Source organism: Nymphaea colorata, chromosome 10 (genome assembly GCF_008831285.2).
Source record: "Nymphaea colorata isolate Beijing-Zhang1983 chromosome 10, ASM883128v2, whole genome shotgun sequence".
NCBI classification, from domain to species: domain Eukaryota; kingdom Viridiplantae; phylum Streptophyta; class Magnoliopsida; order Nymphaeales; family Nymphaeaceae; genus Nymphaea; species Nymphaea colorata.
In genome coordinates this window covers 2380271-2387010 of record NC_045147.1, presented here as the reverse complement: position 1 = coordinate 2387010, position 6740 = coordinate 2380271, and the positions used below count along the sequence as shown (strand labels likewise).

The following is a 6740-nucleotide window of genomic DNA, read 5'->3' as shown; positions in this document are numbered from 1 at the left end:
CTGGTCCTCGAAGAAAGGACACGACGTTCGGGTCGGAAAACCCAGGAAGACCGCGGTTCAAACCCAATTGGATTTGGATATAAATTTTAATACTGAAAACTAGACCCGAAACCATTAAGTCCAACATGATGTCAACGGATCTGAATCTGTTACTTTATCTGAGTAATTGAATATCGTTTAATCCAACCGAGGAAAGGAAGCCGATTCGACGTAGAAAACACAACTTGAACCTTTTATATTTGATTTGTTTCGAGTATGTTGCCCAAATCAAGCGCCCATTAGATTCACTTAAAATACTCATATATCCAAATACCTTTTTATCGACATCTTGAACAAAACCCAAATTTAATTCATATCCAAATCGGTAAATCGCGGTTCACCGTGGGGCTGATTTGGCTCACAGGTGTCTTGGCCAAGCCAAAAGCAAGAAAGGCATAAGCATGTCTTAACTTTTTTTTAAAAAAAAAAAAACATGATTTTCACGGGCTAATTATTTGAAGAATGCGAAGAAATGTCTATGCCCTAAAGGCTGTTTTTGATAGCATTGAATCTTATATTCGATATTGATTTAAGATCCCTTTTATGGTATAAACAAACACAGGATTTATCCATGATATGAAAATGATTATTTAAGGTCCTAAGTTCAGATCCAAAGCGACAAAGCCTCATAAGTCAGATGAAAAGAGAGTTGTACCTTAAAGCCTTCATTTGAGATTCTCACCTCTGATCCAAAATCTAGAGATCTAAAATTCCCCCTAAGAGGTATATGTAGCTGGTTGGGCCATTGGACCAATCATTGTTTTGATTTGCATGGCTATCAATTTCTTTATGCAACCCTCAGCAGGCATATGTCTTGGGGACAAAGGTACCTAGTTGTTCACACATATCTCATAAAATTTCTTTATCACTTTTTATTTAAAACTGAGCATTGGGCTGTACCCGGCTGCAAAATTGACCCTGGCTCTCGTGCATGGAAAAACAGTAACATACTATTACTCTTCCCAAAACAGATCCAAGTATACATTTCCATGTACCAAAAGAATGACATGTTCACATAGAAATCTGCAATTACAAATCTCATAATCGGAAAGAAAAAAGGAACGTCCAATAAAGAGCAAAGGGAATTCTATTGAAATGCAATCCTGAATTTACATAATCATTATACATCGAAACGTCATAGAAAACTTTCAAGTGCCGAGTAACAAGAGTATGCTTTCTAACAAAAAATAAACCATTATTTTGAAAAGCATGAACATGCATGCATCGCATAATTCACGTGGCAATCCAAGACACTGTAGATGGAGACACCCTCTCTTGATGCCATGTTGCTGTAACTATAGATTAAAAAACTACAATAGATCAATAAAATTTTCATAAGAAAAACAAAATAAAAAAAGGTATTCCTAACCATGTGTTAAAAATAGGCAATAATTTAGAGTTGTTTGAAAAAATATTAACAGAAGCAGAACTCCTAGACAGTAAAGACGAAAAGAAAGCAAAATGAGAATGTATCGCCTAAAAAACTAGGGATCAGGATACCTGGTAAAAAACGTCGAATTTAATTGCATTGCAGATTGTAGCGGCAAAGAACAGAAAAAATGTTTGGGTTAGCACAGTGGAGAAGATCGATCAAAGAAAAGGAATTGCATCAAGGATGTACAAATCAGTTCATAAGTTAAAGAGAAAATAAAGCAGTTGATAATGGAAGATGAAGAATAATTGGAATTATATTTATATCCAAGCATGATGGTCAACTGTTACTCCATTGAACCATAATAAGGTGGGAAAGTGCATCAAGAGTAAATCCATAAAACATTAGAAAAAAGCAACACAGTGGGAAAAAAATATAAATAAAAGGAAAACGCAGATGAGGGCCTGGAAAAGGACCTAATGCTTCACACCAATGAATCAAGAAGCCAACAAGTATAATGAGTGAGAACAACGAATGATGCTTAGTGTCAGGTAAGCACATAATCCTCCGGTGCATGGCGACAGAGTCCCGTCTGTTCATGGTTCTGTGAATTGTTGCAGTGCCTCATTGGTGTCCACCGAGGGAGATGAAGGAGGAGGTGTGAGACCGGCCAAGGGGAGCAGCCGTGTGGCTGATGGATGAACCCATGGCTCAACAGCGAGTAATGTGGAAGTGGACGCTGCTTGACTTCAATGGCAAGAAGATTGTTCAGGAGAGATGGTGCTTTTGGTGAGTGGTTGAGATTAGGGCTTTCTGTAATGCCTTAACACAGGCGAGCAAATAACAAAGTAAGGAAAGAAGAAGGGGGTGGAGGCAATAGACAACCTTCCTTACGAAAGAGAGAACGGGGAATATTGAGCGAGAGAAGGGAATAGTAAGGAGATAGGAGACAGGTTTTGAGAGGAATGCACTCACCCCTTTTCAACATTATGGGTGGAGTGAATCTTGCTCGACCGATTAGGGGTTACGAATAGCACTGACAAGGAGGTGGTGCCTCGTCAACGATTCACAATACTCTGACGATGGGGAAGAAGACACCGTCGGAACATATGCTTGCACTGACGGGGAGGCGCTCATGTCCGGTCAGGCGTTCACAATGTTCCGACGATGGAGGAAAAAGCAGCGTCGAAGCAGATGCTTGCACCAACAGGGACGCGCAGCCTCATCAAAGATGTACAATGCTCTGACGGTGGGGAAAAAGGCACTGCCAGAGAACATGCTTTTTCTTGCAATGATTCAGACTATCACTACGATTTCTGTGTGTGCATGTCTGTGTATTGAAATCGGCCGGTTGATAACGGTTAAAAATTTTTAAATTGTAGCTAAAATCTTTAGCCATGGGGGAACTAGCGACGGGTTTATGGTTCGCTAACTGTTGATGATGCAGTTTGTGGTAGTTTTACCAATAAATCTAAATCTTTTAGTCATCTTGTAACATTTGGCAGTTGTGATTATATATATATATATATATATATATAAGAGAGAGAAAAACAATGGTAAAAACCAGACACTTAGGTCACCAGACCCATTGATTTTTGTTAAAAAACTGTTTTATACAAAATATAAAATTCTTAATATGTTTATATAGACTATTTTGACATAAAACATGATTTAATTCAAGTTGTTTTAATGAAAAATATTGATTTTTTTATTATCATATCATGGGTGCCGTTCATTTTTTGTTATTACAAAAGCCCTATTAAAGTCTAGCAAATGATCAGGTTAATATATGTTTTGCATCAACCCATTCTCAATATCATTTCAATAAGGTTAGACCGCAAAAAAAAAATCAAAAGGTCTAGTTTTTATCCTGAACATGGTGTATATATATATATATATCATTCAGTCATGGATCTGGAATTGTCACACATGCAGCTTGATGCATTATGTTTGTGTGTATGTGTGTGCCAAGATCAATTGCTAGTGGACTAATAAGTCTAATTGAGTTGAGCTTGCACATGGACTTCTTGTTTGTGCTCAGGTAATTAGGCTGGGTGATCCTTTTGGGAAAATTTTGTGAGAGCCAATATGGTCCACAATAATAATTAGTTTGGCTATAATGCATTTATCGCTTGCTAGCTCCTCCAAATTCCAAATTAACTGGTGAAGGATTGAAATTAGGTTCACAGTCCACTCTGATGAAAGACATCAGAGACGAGTTTGAATCTTTTCTTTGCATTCACTCTTTTAATTGGTGGTTGGCAAATTGAGATAAAGGGAGCGTGTGAGGAATTTTACTTTGATGTATCTACATTTGGTTTAATCATGTTAAAGTCCTTAGGAATTCATTGTTTTTCTTGTTTGCCTCTCTTAGCTTGTACGTTGAATACTTATTTTCCAAAACATGTATTTACATACTTTTTGAATCGAGAATGAACCTCAACTACCAAGTCTAATTATGAGGATAATATTGTAAGAAAGCTCATACAAGAAAATATAAGAGTTGAGAACTAATCTTCTAAGACCTTCAACTTTCACAGTATCCTCTTATCAACTGCTCACTCACTGTTGCGAGCCAACTCATGGTCTAGCCGAGTGTCATCGACAGAGTGGCTGAGGCTGGTTGGAACTGCGTTTCAGGGGCGCCACAAGGGCCTTAGCCACAGCAAGGAATGGCTGATGCCTGAGGCCGCGCAAGAAGAACTCGAGCCAAAAGAGGTTGCAGCCCGATGCGCGGCCATAGAAGGCCGACAACCGAAGGAAGATGGCCCGCATCAGGCAATTGTCACCCTGAAAGGTTAGGCAGAGCAATGCCGAACCGAGAGAAAGGAGGTCGCCATGGGACTGGCGGCAGCAGAAGGGCGTCAGCGCAAGAAAAGAGACAATAGCCTCTCCCAAGAAAGAAGAAGAAAGCTGCACAGGGAAAGCCAATCTAATGAGGTTAACATAGGAGCAGCCAACTGGGTCCAGCTGTGTCCAGCGTCTCAAGGCATAGAACCAAGTTGTCGCTACAGGTCTGGCCGAGCATCATCTGCTAAGCACACCCGTAGAGCCACTGCTTGGCGAGCAGCACAAACCCAAGCACAAAGATCGTTAGCGAGGAGCCTCAGTGGCCAGACAAGGGCAAGGACGAGGAGCACCAAGCGCAGTGCATGGTCAACCGGACACCCAGGTGCAGCAGTAGAATGCAGCCTTCTAGCCCTCGAAGAACTAAGGTGATTAGGCGGCAGTGAAAGGCTGAGTGTAGGGTAACGGGCAAAGGGCTCATCATCAGCGACATGGTCAGATTGAAATCTTCATTCGGCAAGCACAAAGCATCCAGAACAACCAAACTACATCCGGTGAGGAGTTCAGTCGAGCCAGTGGAATCCAGCTCTAGGTCGAGTCCAGTCCGAGTCCGTCTAGGAGAGTCTAAGATCGAGTCAATCTAGCGTAAGTCTTGTTTTAGTCCGTCTTTAGGATTGCATGGTTAGGCGCATCTAGGATTAAGTGTCTCGAGTCGTTTTACTCTTTTATTTGTGTGAGTCGTTTTGATTATATTTGTCTCGGGTTAGATTGATGTGAACCGGGACGAGCGGGTTATATAAACCCGTTCAAGTTGTAACTTTGTATCTTTTGTCATTTTAATTAAATCATATTTCGAGTAGTAGGCGCAACCTCTCTCTCCTCCACCCGAGTGGTGTGATCTCCCCGCCGTGTAGGTATGTAACCCCGCCGTGTAGGCGTGTAGAAGCTCTCAAACCGTGGCTCTGATTGAGAAGAATAAGAGGAAGCTGATAAGACTGGTGGAGGCCGGAAATCCACCATTGCCGACGTGCTCCTACGTGTAAGTACCCCGAAGTTTCACCTTCTCCCCACGGTGCATTTGTCTTCAACAATGGAAGACATCTAGAGGCCGTAGGAGAATCCGAGAAGGCCTGTGATGGAACAGACCGGGACAACTGGTTGGGTAATTTCATAGGCAACAACAATCCGGCGGCGAACACCAAGGTAGGCATCGGAACTCTCCTCGGCTCTACCCATTGTTCATCGTAGTAGACCTTGCGAAAGTTCACCCTAGTAGATCGCCTTCTCCCTGGACACATCGGGAAAAAAGTAGTCGAAAAGGTGAGCCGACATCCGGTCCAAGCAAGCTCGTCGGCTCTCCCCTTGCGAACCAATGAGATTGTTGCCGAAAAAGGCGTAGCTAAGCTAGGCTTAGCTAGATCTTGCGTGGAAGTAACTCGAGGGCTACCCAACTCTTGCCAGTAGACGGCCGATGTGGATAAAGTAACATCTTGGCGACCCGACGCCAAGTACATCCTCGGTGTCGCCTTCATCATAACCTCCATCTGAAGGCGACCACGAGTGTGGAGAGGGGCAGCGATCAATCCAGCAGCCCAGCAAGAATCGCCCGGTCAAGTTGGGAACATTGGGCCAAGTCGCGTCCAAATCTGATCACGGACGACGACCATGGAGGAAAGGCTGGAAGTGCAAGTCGTGCAGCCGGAATCCTCGCCACTACTACTTTTCCGACGGCATCCAAACCGCCGCTCGCTGGCTTCCCAAACGGCCTTGGCGAGAAAGGTCGCTTCGTCTTCCGGGGACGCATTAAGTTTGTTGCGGGGTCCTGGAGAGCAATAACTCCCTGTGCCAAGTCCTAAGCAGCCAACGGTCAAGTTCTCCATCTCCACCCTTCATCCCGCCAAGTGTCACCATCTGAGGGCCCACGCTTTTCAAGCTTTGAAGGCGCCATCAAGCCTTCATCTCCAACCGTTCATCACGTCACGTGTCATCATCGTGGGGCCCAAGCCCTTCAAATTTTCAAGGCGCAATAAAGCATTACTCACTTCGCCTTCATCTCCCCTCTCTCTCGTAATCCCTTCATTTTTCCTCATAATCCTTCGCCTAGCCTTAACTCCTCCTCCTCATCCGAGCTCCTCCATAACTCATCACTGAGTCCCTAGCTAGGCTTAACTTCCCTTATCATTTTCGAGCTTAGCCTTAAGCACCCGCCTTAACCCTCCTTTTTCCTTACCGAGTCTGGCCATTACTCCTCTTTCTAGTCCCGAGTCCCCTCTTGAATCCGAGCCATAGTTATTGACCTTACCTTAGTCCCAAGCTTGTCATAACCCCCTCGTAACCCAGCACCCCCTTAACTCCTCCTCATGACCATGAGCCCTTAATCCCTTCCAACTTCCGTCCTCGATTGACCTTGACCTAGACCTAGCTCGAGTCTACCCGGTCAAACCCTAGTCTACCCAATCAGCCCTAACCCGCACTCATACCTCGGGTTAGCCCATACCACATCTCTTCCTCCACTAAGCTCTTTCCCTCACTTCGAGCTTAG

At 43.5% G+C, this 6740-nt stretch overlaps 1 long non-coding RNA gene across 1 annotated transcript; it reads right to left on the bottom strand.

Moving 5' to 3' along the window:
• Positions 1–1704: 1704 nt before the first annotated feature.
• Positions 1705–2713, bottom strand: LOC126410479 (uncharacterized). Its single transcript, XR_007574536.1, has 2 exons — positions 2387–2713; positions 1705–2233 (listed from the first exon to the last, which is right to left on the bottom strand). It is a non-coding gene; the product is annotated as an uncharacterized LOC126410479 (long non-coding RNA).
• Between the last annotated feature and the right edge of the window lie 4027 nt (positions 2714–6740).